General features: G+C 41.1%; 1 protein-coding gene across 2 annotated transcripts in view; it reads right to left on the minus strand.

Annotated features, from left to right (window-relative positions):
• Positions 1 to 18,886, minus strand: part of CDH19 (cadherin 19) — a 168,098-nt gene extending 149,212 nt beyond the window's left edge. Inside the window, exon 1 of one of the 2 annotated variants that reach the window (XM_075921031.1) lies at positions 18,611 to 18,886. The gene's annotated coding sequence lies outside the window, so the exon portion shown is untranslated. The remainder of the gene's footprint in view (positions 1 to 18,610) is intronic. The other variant, XM_075921029.1, reaches the window with a different exon arrangement.
• Positions 18,887 to 19,090: the final 204 nt, after the last annotated feature.

A 19,090-nucleotide genomic window follows, 5' to 3' on the forward strand; every position in this document is an offset into this window, starting at 1 on the left:
GGTCTAATTTGAAATTTGGCACTGTGATGTCCCCACAGTGCCAAATTTCAAAATAGACTATTTCAAAATAAGCTCAAAATCAGGTATGCAATTTGTGGAGCTCAAATGACATAACTTATTCTGAGCTAGCACTGCAGTGTGGACACACCCCTCAGAGATCAGTTCTTAGAGCTTGTCTTCACCTGTTTTCCTGTTATTAACTTTAGGTTAACTCATGTGTTGTCCCCAACCCAACTCCCCTTCCCACATGTATATCTTTAGTTTTAGGTACTTGAGCTTGATAACCTATTAGGAGGTGTGGGTTAAACAGAATGAGTACTGTTGATGCTGCAACTGGTAATACAATGGGGACTCAGCTACTCTGTATGCTAATTGAATCACTCAGTGAATCTTGAGTGTTTTTTGGCCAGTTTCTTTTTAGCAAGACAAATTAAAAAAGAGTTAACTTGAGTGTGGATAGCATATGCTCACGTACAGTGAAGGCAAGCCAGTAGTTGCAGCTTGGTTTGTACAACAGAAGAGAAGGTGCAAAAATGTGTCTCTGATCCTAGGGCTGGCTTAGCACAAACCTCAAGGCTGTGTTTAATTTTACCATCTGCAGTGGGCTTCCAAGGACTATAACAATAGTCAAACTGTCACTGGAGCACTTCACCAGTGTGCCTCAAACTTGACTTCAATCCATCACCAGAAATGGGGGAGAGGGAGAGAGAAAGAAAGAGAGAGAGAGAGAGGGTATGTCTACACTACAGCGCTAATTTGAACTAACTTAGTTCGAATTAGTTAATTCGAACTAATCTAATTCGAACTAACGGATCCAGACTAAAAAACTAGTTCGAATTAGCGTTTTGCTAATTCGAACTAGCATGTCCACATTAAGTGGACCCTGAACCAGGGTTAAGGATGGCCGGAAGCAGTGCCGGCAGGGCATCAGATGAGGACTTAGAGCGTGGAGCTGCTGTCTCAGGCTAGCCGAGGGCTGTGCTTAAAGGGACCCGACCCCCACCCCGGACAGACAGTTCTCAGGGGTGCCCCGCTTGCAAAGCAGTCCTGGCATGGAGTGCCCTGAGTGCCCAAACTGGGCACATCACAGCACTCAGCCATCAGACCGGCTGCACTTGCCTCAGGCTGCCATCTGGGGAGAGGGGGCAATTGGGGGGCTGCAGGAGAACTTCCACCCCCAAAAGCCCTCAGAGCCAGCCCAGTCCTCCCCATCGGGGGCTTGTACCCCATTCCTCCCTCACCTCCTTCCACTTACCCTTCCCTAGCCCCCCTTCCTGATGTACAAAATAAAGAAAATGTGTGCTCAAAAATAGAAACTCTCTTTATTGAACAAAGCTCGGGGAGACTGGGAAAAGGAGGTGGGAGAGGGGAAGAGAGAGGGTGGGAGAGGGGAGGGCAACTAAAATGATCAGAGGTTTGGAACAGGTCCCATATGAAGAGAGGCTAAAGAGACTGGGACTTTTCAGTTTAGAAAAGAGGAGACTGAGGGGGGATAGCATAGAGGTCTCTAAAAGCATGAGTGGGGTGGAGAGGGTGCATACAGAAAAGTTCTTCATTAGTTCCCATAATATAAGGACTAGAGGACACCAAAGGAAAGGAATGGGTAGCAGGCTTCAAACTAGTAACAGAATGTTGTTCTTCACAAAGCAGAGAGACAACCTGTGGAACTCCTTGCTGCAGGAGGCTGTGAAGGCTAGATCTAGAACAGAGTTTAAAGAGAAGTGAGATAAAGTCATGGAGGTTGGGTCCATGGAGTGGTATTAGCCAGGGGGTAGGAGTGGTGTCCCTGCCCAAAGTTTGTGGAAGGCTGGAGAGGGATGGCATGAGACAAATGGCTTGGTCACTGTCTTTGGTCCATCCCCTCCAGGATCCCTAGGGTTGGCCACTGTCGGCAGACAGGCTACTGGGCTAGATGGACCTTTGGTCTGACCCAGGACGGCCATTGTAAGCTCAGGGCTCTGGGTCGGGGGTCTCAGTGGACCACCTTGATTTTCATGCACACCTGCTCCTGGGTGGCCAGGCTGGCAGCTCTCCTGCCCTAGCCGGTCACTTTCCTGTGCCTAGTGCGGAGGTCGTGGATGAGGTCCACGATGTCCGCACTAGACCAGGCGGGTGCCCGCCTCTTGCGGTCCCGGGCAAGCTCCCAGGAGCCGCCAGCCTGGTCCTGAGAAGAGGCGGAGGGCTGGGGGGCATCGGGTGGCTGGCTCGAGTAGTACCAGGTGCAGGGTCTGCTAGCTGGGTGCTGGCAGGCTTGCACCTGGCACGGGCACTGTAACCAGCACGTGCCCCTTTAAGGGGTCCGGGGCCGGGAGGGGGGCAATAGAGTTTCCCTGGTGTTGGCCAGAGTGGCCACCAGGGAAAGCTGGGAAGGGCTAGCCTCCCACTAGTTCGAATTAAGGGGCTACACACCCCTTAATTCGAACTAGTAAGTTCATACTAGGCTTAGTCCTCGTAGAATGAGGTTTACCTTGTTCAAACTAAGCGCTCCGTTAGTTCAAATTAAGTTTGAACTAGCGGAGCGTTAGTGTAGCGCCTATCAAAGTTAATCCAAACTAACGTCCGTTAGTTCGAATTAACTGTGTAATGTAGACATACCCAGAGAGAGATTGTACCAGTAGTTCTTATTCTAACCCTTTTAAAGCTTGGTCTTCTTCATGGACCTGCCAATGCAGTGTGTGCTTGTTTTGAATGTGGCTTTTTTGATGAGGATCTTTTACCCTAGCAAATGTACTGTCATGACCAACTATATTTTAATAGCTCACAAAAAAAGCCACCAAATGTAGGTAAATTTCAGACTATGCCTGTGTAAGTCAGGTACAAATCAAAGAGCTACAAATAAAAATCTTTCCAGCAAATACAGCCTGCTCAGCCCATTGTTACCAATCAACTGAATTAAATAAAATCCATTTTCCAAATAAACCCAAACTTGAATGTCTTTGAGAGTTTGAGAAACAAGCTACATTAGGTCCCAAACCTGCAAATGTGTGTGCATATGATTAATGAAAATGAGATTGCTCATGATCAAAGAATTAAGTGCACGAGTAAGTGTTTACAGGGGCAGTCTTATATGAAAAAATTAATGTGCTCTGAAATATACCTATGATCATATTTAATTTACTGTATATTGTGCATATTCTCTTGCCCTCACCACTCTCTCTTTTATCACAAGGGTGGTGCACAGAGAACAGAAAACTGCTGTATCTCCCGAAATGGGGATTCCCTTTGCACACAGTAGTGCTCTGTCAGCATGCAACCAGCACCAACATTGCCCTTCATTGCAACCCCAGGATAAAGGAGATATAAGCAAAGTGTACTACTGGTGAGGGTCAGATGTGGACTACTCCCAACTAGCACAGCCTAGGACAGCACCTAGGCAGCTCCAAGTCTACAGAGACAAGTGCTGGCACAGAACCAGGCAGAGAATCTAGGAACTGTAACGGTTTTCCTGTTATCATCCCTCTTTGCTGCCTCCAGTTGAAATGAAAAGTTGGCAGATAGTGGGAGCAGAAAGTCTAAACCTGTGTGTTTCTGAAATTATATCAATACCCCTCAATATCAAGCACCAGTAGAACATGATTTGGGCTTATTGATAATCTTCTTATCGGTTAGAAAGATTTTTTAACAGTGTGAATTGTGTGTCCATGTGGATATAGATGAGGGAAAAAAACCCACTTTGCAATATTACTATGTTAGGTATTGTTTGAAGAGAACACATGAGCTCTATTAGCATGTCTAAAGACATGTCCTCAGATCACAAATCTCATTTTCCAATTTATGAACGGCCCTGACAAAATTGATATACATTGGTGAAAGATTCAGCAAGCAGAGAGCATTTCTTAATATTATACACCAGCAGCAAACAAAGAACTGGAACAAAATTGGTTCATACAAAGCTAATAAGTCCATAACAAAGATACAAGGACATATGAATAAAGGAAAGAGTATAAATAGTTCAAGAGGTTGTCTAGCATCAAATTATTTCTAAACAAGGAAGAGATTGATGGATATGATGAAAAGATAAGAAGTTGAACCATGGGAATGAGATAAACCATACAGAAATATGCATGCTGAGCTGAATGGGCATTTTATACTTCAAAAATTACTTATGTTCACTAACCTGTGATAGAATTTGTGATCAGTTTAGTTTGATCTTATGGTAGGGTGCTCTCTGGTTTTATATGTAGGGTGCTCTCTGGCAGATTTTCGCTAGTGTTGTCCACTGATATCTCTTGCTAAAAAGATGGTGCCTTATTCTGTGGACTATATCATATGTTTAAATGAGAGTTGGTGCCTTAAACAAAACATACGTCCCAGTTATACTGGGAGACTTCTGAGTCTGGTCTTCATCTGATGTTCTAAAAATATTTATTTGCAGGAAGGCTAAAGTGTCCTGGCTGACATTTCATCAGTCAAGATGTTAAGAGTTGTATAATGATTAACTGCCTGTGCTAGTCATATTACTATCCTGATACAAGGTGCTTTGCACTGCCCCATTTCACTGTCACTATGTACTGAGCGTGCGATTTGTTCTAACCATAGCTTGAGGACAAAACTTGTCAGGTTTTATCTGAGCTTGATATATTGGCAAACAAATCTAGCTAATGAAAAAAAAACCCTGTGTGTGACTTCTGCTCTGGCTGCTTGAGGGACTTGAGGTATGTGAACGGAGGAAGTGGACACTTGTGCTCTCTCTATGTCTCCTTGTCCGCTCTCATAGAAGGCCATGGGGGAAAGGAGCATGGCTCAGCCTTTTTTTAATTTCTCTTCCACTGTTCCAAGTACAGCTTTTTCCATCCCAGTTAGAGCTGACCAGAATGTTGAGTATTTTGCAACCTTTAAATGTGTTGCCACTAGAATTCTGGGAACTTTCTTTTGTGCATGCAGTCCCCTTACTGGACCTATTCCCATTTAAGTACCGAGAGTTTCAGGGTTGAATTCAGTGGGACTTGGAGCCAGCTCAGAAGAACAAATATATATTAATCGTCTCCCATTATTTTAGGCAAATTGTTGGACTGCCATTTGTTTGTATTTCATGTGAGAGTTTCATGCTCACTTAAACTTCTGGGCTTCTTGGCCCTTTAACGTAAAGAAGTTGTTGACAAAGGCCAAAGCTATAATCAAGAGGGCCATGTGGCAAACAAAGGCAGGGAACACTGTCGGCCTGTCTCTCTAGTCTGTCAGAATTTCACTCACTATTTCAATACCAGACATATCAGCTCAGCATGGTCACTGTGTAAAAGAATGAGAGAATCTCAGGATGCTTATTTTGAGGAGGGCATCCCAATGTTTAAATGGTTATTTATTTAGCATCCCTAGCATTTGATCTGGATAGCAGAGCTTCCTGAAATATATCAGAATGCCCTTGATTTTGTCGTCAAGAACAGTGGGAGAAAAAATTCCCTTTCACTGCATTCATGAACTTACTAGGCGTTCATTGCTGTGGCCTTGATCTATCAGGATATTTTAGCATGAATTTACCTTTAAGCACATATATATTTCCATGAAAGTCAATGGCTCTATCCATGTGCTTAGCATTAAATTCTTATGAAAGTGCTTTGCTGGATCGAATCCTCTTTCTTTTTATTATACTGGCCTAATGCAAGAAGTTTAGAGATATGTGCATATTTTTAATTAAAATGTTTTCCACTCTCTCCTTCGCAAGCCTAACCCCACAAAATAATGCAGGTCTAGTCTGAGATTTGAGCAAAGTCTTCTGTTAACACTTATTTAAATTCTCTTGAATAACCTGAACAGCCTGTTAAAATTAAAAAAAGTAAAAATATTACTTTTACTGCTTATGTTTTGCATAGCTAAAAAAAATAACAATAGTTTTACTCTTAGATTTACTTCATAGGCTATTTCATTTAAAAACACATGGATTTATAATTCTTGAGAAACTTCCCAGCTATATTGAAAGTGAGGACATTAGAATTCCAACAACATCTTGTCCAAACCAGTCTCTGACTCTTCTTTCTTATTTTGAACCTCTTTGGTTTTATAAAAAATAAGACTGAGATAAAAGCCGGTGTTGTGAATAAAAAAAAACTGCCAACACACATTCTGCTCTCTGCAATAGTCTGGTAACAAAACCTCACTTAGTATGTAACACATTCCATACACCTCTAATGCTTGGATCCAGCAGAGCCATTTTCATATGAATAGGCATCAAACAAACCATAGAAAGCTATTGAAGTATATAAATGGTTCTAGTAAGGAAATCCAAAGAAGAAGGCAATATTAAGTGTATAAGGGTACAGGTTGGGTACAGAAGATAGGTGGTGGTGGTCGGGGACTCCTTCCTAAGAGGGACTGAGTCATCCATCTACTGTCCAGACCTGCAATCTTGAGAAGTGTGCTGCTTACCAGGAGCTCACATTCAGGATGTGACCAAGAGTCTTTCAAAACTAATCAAACCTTTGGATCGCTACCCCTTCCTGTTTCTCCATGTAGGAACTAACAATATGGCTAAGAATGACCTTGAGTGGGTCATAGCAGATTATGTAGCACTGGGAAGAAGGATCAAGGAATTTGAAGCACAAGTGGTGTTCTCGTCCATCATTCTGGTTGATGAAAAAGGTACAGGTAGGGATCATCGAATTAAGAAAGTAAATGTGCGGTTGTACAGGTGGTGTCGGAGAGAGGGCTTTGGTTTCTTTGACCATGAGACTCAGTTCTGGGAACAAGGATAGTTAGGAAGAGATGGGATCCACCTAACCAAGAGAGGAAAGAGCATCCCTGAGGGCAGGCTTGCAAACCTAGTGAAAAGGGCTTTAAACTAGGTTCCTTGGGGGATGGTGACCAAAGCCCTGAGGTAAGTGAGGAAGTCAGATACTGGGAACAAACACAAGGAGGAACGAGCAACAAAGGAGGACACCTGACTCGAATGGAGAAGGTAGAGCAATCAACTGGTTATCTAAGGTATTTGTACACAAATACAAGAAGCCTGGGAAACAAACAGGAAGAACTAGAAGCCCTGTTCCAGTCAAAGAACTATGATTTGATTGAAATAATGGAGACTTGGTGGGATGCTGCTCACAATCAGGGAGGAACTAGTAGGGGAAGTAGAGGTGGGTGACAACCTGGGAAGAAGTGATCATGAGATGGTAGATTTCAGGATCCTGACCAAAGGAAGAAAGGAGAGCAGCAAAATACATATCCTGAAGCAGACTTTGACTAGCTCAGAGAATTGATGGGCTGGATTCCCTTGGATGCTTATATGAAGGGAAAAGCAGTCCAGGAGAGCTGGCAGTTTTTTAAAGAGGCCTTATTTAAGGCACAGGAAGAAACCATCCTGATGTGCAGCAAGAAAAGCAAATATGGTAAGTAACCAGATTGGCTTACCAGGGAAATCCTTGGTGAGCTTAAACAAAAAAAGGAAGCTTACAAGAAGTGGAAAATTGGACAGATGACTAGGGAGAAGTATAAATATATTGCTTGAGAATGCAGGGGAGTTATCAGGAAGTACCCCAAGGATCTGTTCTAGGACCAGTTTTGTTCAACATTTTTATTAATGACTGGATGAGGGGATGGATTGCACCCTCAGCAAGTTTGCAGATGACACTAAGCTAGAGGGAGAGGTAGATAGTCTGGAGGGCAGAGATAGTGCCAGAGTGTCCTAGACAGATTAGAGGACTGAGCCAAAATAAATCTGATGAGGTTCAACAAGGACAAGTGTAGAGACCTGCACTTGGGACGAAACAATCCCAAGCATTGTTACAGGCTGGGAACTGAATGGATAAGTAGCAGTTCTATAGTAAAGAACATGGGGATTACAGTGGATGAGAAGCTGGATATGAGCCAGGAAGGCTAATGGCATATTAGGATGCAGTAGGAGGAGTATTTCCAGCAGATCTAGAGAGGTGATTATTCTCCTTTATTCAGCTCTGGTGAGGCCACATCTGGAGTATTGTGTCCAGTTCTGGGGCCCCCACTACAGAAAGGATGTGGATGCATTAGAGAGGGTCCAGCGGAGGGCGAACAAAATGATTAGGGGGCTGGAGTGCATAACCTATGAGGAGAGACTGAGGGATTTGGGTTTGTTTAGTCTGCAGAAGAGGGGGATTTTTAATTTCCGGAAGGGAGGTTCCAAAGAGGATGGAGACAGGCTGTTCATGGTACAGGCTGTCTCAAGTTACAGTGGGAGAGGTCTAGGTTGGATATTAGGAAAAGCTGTTTCACTAGGAGGGTGGTGAAGTACTGGAATGGGTTAGCTAGGGAGGTGGTGGGCTCTCTATACCTAAAGATTAAGTCTCGGATTGACAAAACACTGGCTGGGTTGTTTTAGTTGGGATTGGTCCTGCCTTGGGCAGGGAGCTGGACTTGATGACCTTCTGAGGTCTCTTCCATCTCTGTGATTCTATAACATCCTCAGGACCTAATCAGTCTGAAACAAGGGGATTTGTCAGACCTGGAGACGTCAATTCCAGCTCCTCTACTGCCAGCCTCTAGAATCTCCCAGGGAGGCTACCAGTCCCCCTGGCAGGTTCTCCTCCTTGCTTCCAACTCTCACTGGGCCCTGTCCTAGAGCTCCGCTGTAAGCTTTGGGTAGGCTCACTGGCACTGGTCTGCAGTCCTGGCTCTGTTGCTGGCCCCAAGAAGGCTCCCTGGCCCTAGGCTTCTGGCTTGATTCCACTCTTGGTCCCAGATGGTCTCTAGCTGCCAGTCCTTCTGCTGCAGCCCCCTAGCTTTTCTCCTGACTGACAGCCACCTCCCAGTTGCTGTCTCAGCTCTGCTCCCAGTCCTGGACAGACCCCCAGCCAATGGCCCTTCTGCCGCCAGTTTCCCAGACAGCCCACGCTTCAGCTGCCAGGGTTCTCTGGTCCATTGACTCTCCAGTCTGGCAACATCCATGTTCCTGACAGACCACAGATGTGACTGGATTAGAGAGTCCTGGATCTGAGAGGTACCACCTGTTTAACGGTGTTTGCTGTGGTATAGTATGACAATGTAAAATTTAGACTTGTAAACTTGACTTGATTATTCATGGAACAGAAATTCTGGAGCTTCTTCTTCACTACAGAAGTGAGCGAGCTGCTTGAAAAACATTCCCTATAATGGCCTCCATCTCCCACAAGGTTAGAAATAGACCCAATTTTTTGCTATTCCAGACACACTGCTAAGATTGTCTGTTTTAATGGTCATCAGGAAAGAATGGAGACAACCGAAGGTTGAATTTGTGTCTTTTCAAAAAGTTTAATGAGTGGTCTTAAATAGGGATGTTAACAGCTAGCTGGATAACCATTTAACCCATACATAATTGCTTAATGGTTACGGGTCCCGGTTAACTGCAACAAGCCGCCTCTCTCCCCTGTGCTCTGCATTTAAAACTTAGACCAGCAGTCCCAGCCTACCGGTCAGAGTTTTCAATGAAGACCATTCAGGGGAGCCCCTACCAGCAGTGCAGGGTTGCAGCACCCCCCATCCACAAGGGGCGTGAGCTCCCAGCAGACATAGGCTGCTCTAGCATCCCACAGAGGCAGCAGGATGGGGTGGCAGATGGCTCCTCTTCATGCTCTTTATTGAAAACTCAGACCAGTGGGCTGGGACTGAGACAGCCTGCCAGTCTGAACTTTAAATGCAAAGCAGGTGGGGAGGGGTTGTTGTTGTTAACCCAGGCCATTAACCGATAAGCAGTCATTTATCAGTTAAACAGTTAGCAGTCTAGCTGGTTACATCCCCAGCAGGAACCCACGCCTGTGATGGAGCCAGGTAGCAGGCTGGGTGGCAAGCCTTATGATGACATGGTTAACTAGTTAAGTACTTATCATTTAACTGTTTTATGGTTTTAACATCACTAACTTAAATGTAATTGGATAAATAAATAAATGAATTAATAAATATGTTATTTGCTAGTTGACGATATACAGATAATTGCAGTGCTAACTGCTGATGCTCTCCCACAACTGAACTGCCAGAGCTTTAGACTTCAGTCTTCTACCATCAATTTTTACAGACTAAAATGAGCCTAGTTTTGAATAAATGTATCTGTAAATACAATTCTTTTTGAAAAATCTTTTTTCTTTTCATTTTTTTCTCTCAAGTGTTCTTGTCGAATTTAAATCCAAATTCCTGGTGTAAATATCAGCCAATCAGACATTCTATCTACATGCCCTATTACTACATTCCAAGTATTATTTTCTTGATTATAAAGCTTGGTTTGATGGGATACAATCACTATTCTGTTCTCAATTACCCTTTGAATGTTGTATTACTCAGACACCCATGTGCATGATGTAAATGACCTAATGGGTTACTGCTCTGCCATAATGATGGCTGAACTCAAATGTCAAAACAAACTAGTAAACAAAGTCTACCTTTTTACTGAATGGAAATAATGATCTAAAATATGGGAGTATTATCTATGGAAGTTGGTTGTTTTGTACTCTTTTGCTTACATGTCATGGGTATACATCTCTTGACATGTTGTACAGTGTAATTTCAAGATTTTTCCTATAGTAAAGTGTAAAGGAAAACTGGCAATGAACAAAATGACATTAAGTATGAAGCATAGCATGTTGTTACTGTATTTTGTTTTACCATAGTGTGAACTTAAAGCAAAGTAAATTAAATGTAACCAGTGTAACAAGTTAAAGAGAGATATTTTCCTCGTTCAAAACTATCCCACCAATCAAACTAGATTTAAGTCGAGTAAGTACATTGCACTGTTCTATGATTAAATATTTACCTTTCTTAACTAGTCAGTCCTGCCCTCAGAGAAATAATTGTTTGCAAATTGTAACTAAAAGTCCTTTGGAAACACTGAACCTGATTCAATTGGTTTAAAATAAAAGATGGATTTGCTTCTAAATTCAGATCTCATCTCTCTCTCTCTTTCCCTCTCTCTTTCTCTCTCTTTCCCTCCCATCCCCCAACATACATTTTTAAAATGATACCAAACACTGTGCAATTTGAGCACATCCTAAAGAGTTGCAAGCCAAAATTGTACCATTTGGCCATGGTCTGATTTGCCTTCTCATTTGCCCTGAGACAGACAGACTAATTTTTTACCTAAATTTTTCTACTTATATTTTTAAATTTTATTTCTCTTCTTGGGGTCCTTGAACATAGGATACGGTATGCACAAAGCAAATCTTCAGAAAGAATTTATAGGCAAGAGAGAGACTTCCTCATAAAGTTCTCATTATAAAGGTTATATTTAAAACATTTCTCTAACTTTTTTATTGCTTCATTGTTAAAAATATGCATTACACTAAGCAGAGTGTCCAATCTATGCCATCCAATTTAGATTGGGTATTTTTAGTGTTCATAAAGTTAGTATTTGTATCATAATATGCAATAAACTAAGCAATTGTTCTTCATTATTTTTTCTTTTTGTATGTAAACATTACCCAGAAAGAGGCTGAATCACCCATACTGCCATCAGATTCAGGATTCAGAAAATTTGCATTGTATTCTACAGTATTAGGGCAAACAGCTCCTATATAATAATTATCTGCCACATTTATATTTCTTAGGCATATTTTATTTCCTGTCCATCTTTTCTTTTATACTTGTAAAATCAGAAATTGGAGTAATTAATTTAAGTTCCCTATGAGTATACTGCAAAACCTTGGGAATCAGAAATAAATGGCCTACAATTTTCAAACCGTGTCATCAAGATTATTTTACTGCAACCTGATGTTCCTTGTGCCATTCTAATAAAGATCACCACACATTTCATGCACATAAAACTGTATTGACACTCAGTCCTGCACACTCTGTCTTCCCCTGCCTGCTGTTTTGTTTCTGTAATACCTCTGAGTACTATCACTTATTCTATGGTACATCAAGTGCTTAAGCTTTTAAACAAATGAGCCAAATTTTCAAATAGAATCTTAATCAAGGGAAGGGAAAACTTTTTTGACTGTGCTCATTGAAAGGAAATAAAAGGAAAAACTATGTAGCACTTTAAAGACTAACAAGATGGTTTAATAGGTAATGAGCTTTCGTAGGCCAAACACACTTCCTCAGATCATATTCTGAAAGAGAAATGGCATGACCATATATACCAAAGGAATACAATAAAAAAGTGAACACATTATTAAAGTGACAAAACAGATTTAGAACAGAAAGTGGGGCGAGGGAGAAAGAGGGAGGGAATAGCTGTTTATAAGTCAATGAATGGCTAATCAGGAGTGATAAGTGGGGAAGCTGTCTTTATTCACAGAGCTTACATCATCTTTTACAGAAAATTCAATGACTGCTTTGAGAACAACCATCACGACTTTTAATTCATCACCCAAAGTTCTGGGCTAAAACTGAAGAGGCGCCGGAGGTGTATAAGGGCCAAATTCTCACTTTTAAAATAGATATGTATTTTTGTCTTCAGACATTGATGCAGTGTCCCCTAAATGTCACAGACGCTGAAAATGACCCTCATCCATTGGTAAAAAAAAAAAAAAAAAAAATCTGTGACAAAGGAAGAGGAAAGAAAGGAGACTACTGCACTAGTGGCAAAAATTTACCCTCATTTCAAATTTGACTGATTACAAAGTAGAGAGAGACTTTCTATGTTTTTAGATCACTGCTGTCATCGATACAAGAAGTATCCCCTACATTTCTCTGAGATCCAAACCCCTAGAAATTAATAATTCTGGTCTAGAACCAATAAGCTGTTCACTAGAATTACTAACTAGCAACTAGTTAATAATTACTAACTAATTCACTAGTTCACTAGTAATTCCTAACTAGTAATTCTAGTGAACGGCCTAGTGACTGTGGACCAGTGACACAGACTACAGCTTGCAAACTTCAAATGGCTTTCAGTGCATTTCCTGTGGCTTTTTGCAGGATATAATAATTAAATTACACAATGTTTTCATTCCAAGCAGCCTAAGTTATTAATTAATCAGTATGATTACAGGTTGTAACTGGACTTTCCTCATCTGACAACATGCCTGGTCCAGCATCATTGCCAATCCTATGTGTGTTTTGGAGCTGAAGCATTCACAGGGAAAAACCTGTGGTTTGAGACTAGGGGTACATCTACACAAATGTTTATTTCAAAATGAGCTATTATTTCAAAATAGCATTTCCACACTACAGAAAAGCCTCATAATTAGTCCGAGGCAGTCTCTCCCAATGTGGATGTGAAATCTCGATTTAGAGCTTCAGGAAGCACTGGGAAGTAATTACTTTCAATGGCCTGGGGGAATACAGGCAGTCCCTGGGTTACGTACAAGATAGGGACTGTAGGTTTGTTCTTAAGTTGAATTTGTATGTAAGTCAGAACTGGTACATATTGTAGGGGAAACTCTAGCCAAACATTTATCCAGAGCTCAGTTTTATTCTCCCACACCTCACTTCCCTCAGTCCTTTATTCTCAAGCTGAGGTGTCTGCTGAGAAAAGCCACTCCGCGTCTCCCTGGTCTGCTGGGGGGGGGGGGGGGGGGGGCGCTAGCTTTGCATCTCCCTGGTCTGCTGGGGGGAAGCAGCTAGTGTGGGGTTGCCTCACCCCGTTTGTAAGTAGGGATCTGATGTAAGTCGGATCCATGTAACCCGGGGACTGCCTGTAGTTATTTCGAAGTAGCAGCAGTGTAGCGCCCACACTACCACTATTTCGAAATACCTATTTCAAAGAGGCATAATTCCTCATGCAATGAGTTTTACAGATTTCAAAATAAGCCATCCATTATTTCAAATTTATTTTGAAATGATGGAATTGCTGCTCTCATTGTTACTTCAACATAACGCTGCTGTGTAGTCACACCCAAATAGTATTGACAGATGAGAAAAGAATGGGACCCTGGTGGCCTGAGTGCAGAATCCCTGACAGCCAGAGCAGTGAGTGGTAGTACTTTGGAGCAGCATTGCTGTGGTGCCCCAGCACGTGAAGTAGTTGAGCCCGGTACCCCGGTGACAGAAGCAGGGAAGCTACAGGGGCCAGCAGCTGGAGCAGGGGATCTGTGGTGCCTTTGGAGGCCAGTACAGGAAAGACCTGGCACCCCTGGAGAAGCAGAGCCTCAGGTCCCAAGGATGTTGGCTAAGGAGGTTCAACATCTATTATGTTTGTATTCAATTATGTTAGCTACTTCACTAGGTTATTAACTTATTAGCTGTGAAAATAGTATATACATCAACTATTAGATTATATATTTATATAAACTAAATCTTTTACTGCCTTGCTGCTGAAATATGAATTAAAGAACTTTAGGCTGACAGGGCAACTGGAAACTGAGTGTGTTCTTAAAGGCACCGTGGTGAAGAGAAACAGAGGTAAGTGGTGGCCATTGTATTAAATCTCCCTCTGGAAGAGGCTGCTCCCAAGCAAATAGGGGTTAAGCTTTTTGCTTAATGTTAATTACTATTAACAGCCACCCATTGTGAACTTTCCCTTTCTGTGGAAAGTTATTGGGCAGGCCATCATTGGGTAGCTTCATCTTAATCTTCATTCCTAATTTCTACACACTGACCAGTTTCACAGTCTCAAATTTGGTTTAAGTTTTTAAAAAGTCACTATTTGGGTCAAAAATAAAAGCTTCCTATTTACTTTAATAGCTCTGCTAGTGGCCTATTGGTACTGTTGGTGGGGACATATTGCTAACTCATCTGAGAGATCTGCCAGGGATGGGAAAGACTAAGAATTGCTTCTTAGTGGCTCTGGGTTTTTTTTTCTTGTTGCAATTGTAGGACAATGTAGTATTGCTAACTGCAACTTATGCCAGCGGAAAAAAGTGTTCTTTTTTGTTTTTCTTAAAACAAAAGAAAACAAAAATAAATTATATTTAATAATGATAAAATTAATACAATACTTCAAAATTTGCCTTATTATTTCTATTGTGTTGATATCATAGAGAAGTTTCAATGGGGAAATAACATTTTTAATTAAATGGAAATTTCTAGTGGCTAATATAACAGTGTAGCAGTGAGGAATGACTCTGAAATAAGATCACTGATTGTACCACACTGTTGGTTTTGCATGGGGATTTTTGCCCTTTGAAGGTCTTACCGTGACCACCATGAGCATTAATTTTCATTTTTTCTTCATTTGGAATTTCTTCATGTTCCTTAAGGCCACACTTACTATGAAGGTCTGGCATCTTGCATAATAGAACAGGAAGATTCTCCGCGTAATAAAATATGACAACTATACAAATAACTGTGCCATGTTTGTCTGGTTGGAAAGTTAGACCCTGTTTTTAAACACAAAAAGTAGATTACAAAACTCTTTAAAATCTATCCAGTGGCTGAATATTTGACTCGTCAATAAATGTCTAATCACCAGGACAACCCAGAAAAGTAATTCGTATAAATATATCACTTCAGAACTGGGTCAATATCATTTCCAGGAGTGCTGATGAGTAAGTTAAATTCTTTTGTGCCTATGACATGCCTTATGTGAAAGGGTAACTGGAAGATGCAAGAGTAATCTAAGGTCTAAAAAACAAGTTTAGAAAGTGCCCTTTGCCTCTGTGCCCCATTTCCCAATATTTCACTGAGAGGTTTCAAGATTTACTTTATTGTGTTTCATTCTGTGCCGACTTTGGAGTTGTACTAATTTACACCATTGGAGGTCTTGGCCAGCTGATTCTAAAGTGTTTTGAGTTCCTTAGATGAAAATAATTATTGCTGTATGTATCCATCTTTTAGCACCTGATATGTACTTCTCTGGCCTTTTTTTCAGAATACACCATGGAGTAGTGCAGCAGAGATGTCCTTTATTTCAATAGGCATCTAAAGAGGAGAGGCTGGAAACTAACAAAAGGGAGTATAGAGGTGTATAAACAGCCTATGATGTGATATATAAATCCTATACCAGTAATGAAGGGGTTAAAGAACATTAGTGGGCAAGGCTGGTCTTGCCCTTCCAGTCCTATCATTCATGTCAAGGATGGAATAAGAACTTAGTAACTGAGTAGAGAGTGGGAGCCAAAAGGCCCATGCTCATCAACCCAAAAAGACCCTCTAATACAATGAAATACGTTGTGACACTGGTGCTCCTACTTAGGCAGATGGAGGCATTCTAATAACTTCTGAGCACCTGACTGGTCAGAGGCCTGAGAACTATGACAGAGATGTATCAGTTATGGTTACTGTTCAAGGTGGTGCCTCATTGCTCATCTGTGTGGTAGGGGCAACAGATAGGGAGGGGCAGACAGGGAGACTCCACAGAATGGTGTTTTGGTCAGCAGGGCTAAGAGGACAAGGAAGGAGAAGCAACTTGCACAAGAGAACGAATTGACATATTACATCTCACTGGAGTAATGATGAAAGTTGAGGGATTAACTATTGACCAAAGTGTGATTTTTAAAACATGTGCTGCCCCTTATTCTAAGGCAGGGCTTGTGGTAACTCCATATTCTAGTTCTTAAAAAAAAAAAAGCCACTGACCATTTACATAAGAACTCAAAAACATGGCCCATAGTAAGAATGTTACTCTTATGTCATAGTAGGTGAATTATATTTAGGTTTCTCTTCCCTATAGTCTTCATGATTAAAAAAAAGTCATTTTAAACAGGAACTCTGTGTAGGGTTTCATCTATACTTACTTCTTAATCCCTATTTTTATTTCCTACACCTCTTTGTGACATCAAAATTGGTCATGTAGAAACAAGTCTGTCACTAAGGGTGTGTCTAGACTAGAGTTTTGTCGACAAAAGTCCACTTTTGTTGACAAAACTATACCTGCGTCTACACTACCACTGAGTTCTGTCGACATAATGTCGACAGAACTCAGCAGTTTTGTCGACGCTGGTAAACCTCATTTTACGAGGCATAACGCCTTCTGTCGACAGAGTTCTGTCGACAGAAGGTGTTATTGCATGTAAACTGTCCTTGCGTTTACACTGCCATGTCGACAAAGCAGCTTGCTTTGTCGACAGAACTGAATGTAGTCTAGACGCTCTTTGTCGACAGAAGCTTTGTCGACAGTATCTGTCGACAAAACTTCTGTTGACAAAACCCTGTAGTCTAGACGTACCCAAAGAGTTAGAATTTTGTGTAGGAATTAAGTAGAAGAAGAATAAGGAAAGTAAGAACTAGATCCTTACCTTTACCAATTGAATTATTTGTGATGATTAAAAGCATGGCTGGTGAATTTTTCCTGCTTCCATGAAATTGCAAGAATGAGAAACTTGGAAAATATATGATCAGTATGCAAATGAATTTTAAAAACATTTTTACTGAGTTCTCTGTCCATGGACTAGAAAATGCCTTCTGTCAAACTTATACTTCTCCACTAATGGATACGGAAATATAAAACAGAATCCTTTAACATTCTCTATCTTAATGTATCCTGACAAGTGCTGCACTCCTAATGAAATCAACAGATCTGATCTGATGTCCACTTAAATCAGTGGAAAGGCTTCTTCAGTGGTATTGGATCAAGCTCAATGGGTCAGTTCTCAAGTTGAGATCAATTCCACTTTATATAAAACCCAAGGAAACAGCAACCAAAGGTAGCCACATACCTTCCCCTTTTCCCAGAAAGCCAGTTCAGTTTGTGGTGCAACTCAATCCTTTGGTGCTTCTGATGTTGGTAATAACTCTACTCTACCTGAGTGCAGAAGCCCTGGTGGCTTGGAAGGATTGATAAGTGGAAGTACAGGTAAACGTAACCATACACAAACACCGATAAATGTTTCCATTAATAACCAAAATGTACAGAGACTAAGGAAGAAAAATGCTGCTTGAGAACTTATTTGTTTGACCTAATGATATTTACTTTGCACCTGCAGATATGATGTAGATAGTTTTTTTAACTGTTATAAAGCTTTAACTTCTTGAATCAAAACCTGTACTTTCATGACACTGCAAAATTTCCTGCAACTAAACAAATTATAAATATACTTTAATAAGAACATAAGAAATACAACTCGGTAAAAGAGATGGGTTAGCTTGGTAAACCCAAACACTTTTAAAATAATTGCAGACAATCAGCTTGTGGCCTAGAGAGTGAGAAATTCAAATCAGTGATGGGGAGAGGAGGTGGAAAGGCTAGAAGAACGTAGGGCAGAAATAAATAATACAACAATGCTGGATCTTGAAACTAGAAGGCTACAGGGGTAGGATTCCAGGCATAATTGATGCCAGGGAAGGGTGTATCAAGAAGAGGGAACTTAATAACTTGTTAAAACTGCAGTGTGGCAGATTGGCAGGAAGCAGGTGAGAGGAAGGGCAGAGGGCATAAGTACTGAATGTAAAGAATGATTGTGATTTGGGGCATGATTCAGTGAGCTACCGCATACCCTCAGTTCCCACTTGTAACCAGTTAAATATGCACAGCACCTCATAGAAGGTATTCAGTACCTTGTAGCATCATGCCTTTGTTGATCAATATCCATGATAGAAATGCCTCATATAGTTGATCACATATGTCAGTGTTTTTTCCCATTGCTTTCTAAAGTTGATTTCCTTAAACATCTATAGATTATTGGAATCGACACCTTCCCTAAATAATGTACACGTGAGTGAAATGTAACTAGGCCACTAAACTCATAGAGCAGGTAAAATCGCACTACTTCCTATGCCGCTTCCTAAATCATAATTCCTTCCATTGAAAATATTCAGCCTAAATGAGTGGCTAGAGGGGAGAATCTACTAAGTGTAAATTGCCCTTTTTTTTAGAGGGAAGAAAAACAGACATGCAACTGAAAAAAATTGAATTTCCTACCTGGTCTCCCGATAAAGTCAATTCTCTCGTTTGGAAGATTCCTTCTTTCTGTGTTGCAGTATCTCAGCAATAACTCACTTGTACACCATTCATCACCATCACAGATGGAAGCTACACTAGCATCTGCAGCAGCTGTAATGTGCATTGGATGAAAGATCTCCCTGTTTCCTGCTAACAATGTCAATTGTTCTACAGTCTCAGTATTCAGAGTTGACCTTTAGTAGTTAGAAACAGCATTCCCATCTGTGTCTGGAATGAGTTTTGAAGAAAAACTGTCCAGACGGCTAAAAATTCAGTGGTATTTATAGTTCATGGGGACCCTACTTTTTGAATCTGAAACCAATATATGAGTGTGTTGTAGTAGTTTTCCTTTTGCTATACTGCTTGAGTTGTATAGTCATGTAAATAAGTTTCCATCAGACATGAATCTGGAAATGAATTGCAGTGGAATATTTATTCTATATATCTCGCAGAATTTTA

Source organism: Pelodiscus sinensis, chromosome 2 (genome assembly GCF_049634645.1).
Source record: "Pelodiscus sinensis isolate JC-2024 chromosome 2, ASM4963464v1, whole genome shotgun sequence".
Classification (NCBI taxonomy): Eukaryota; Metazoa; Chordata; order Testudines; family Trionychidae; genus Pelodiscus; species Pelodiscus sinensis.